Raw genomic sequence first — 370 nt, forward strand, 5'->3', positions numbered from 1 at the left:
CGCGTTTATTTGTTTGTGATTAGCGATATCAAGCGTTTGTTTCTCTCTACATATTTTTTTTTTATCCATAAATATATTTCTCTTTTTTCCTTTCTTTTTCTCCTCTCCCTCGCAACTCTCTAAATTGTACAGGCATTGCTTTTAGCTCCAACATTATAACATGCCAAGCTGCAGGTTCAAAACCTTAAAGTGCCAATTAGCAACATTCAGGCGTTCTGGTTCGGTGTCGGGATTTCTTCCTTTGTATCGTAGATCACAGGCCTCAACCTGTGTGCGTTGTCGAAATGTTCTGTTACCTTGCATGTTCCTGATGGAGGGAGAGAGTTTAAGTCTCTTGGTCTGTGTTTATGTGTTTGTGTGCGTGTACGCA

Source organism: Penaeus monodon, chromosome 34 (genome assembly GCF_015228065.2).
Source record: "Penaeus monodon isolate SGIC_2016 chromosome 34, NSTDA_Pmon_1, whole genome shotgun sequence".
NCBI classification, from domain to species: domain Eukaryota; kingdom Metazoa; phylum Arthropoda; class Malacostraca; order Decapoda; family Penaeidae; genus Penaeus; species Penaeus monodon.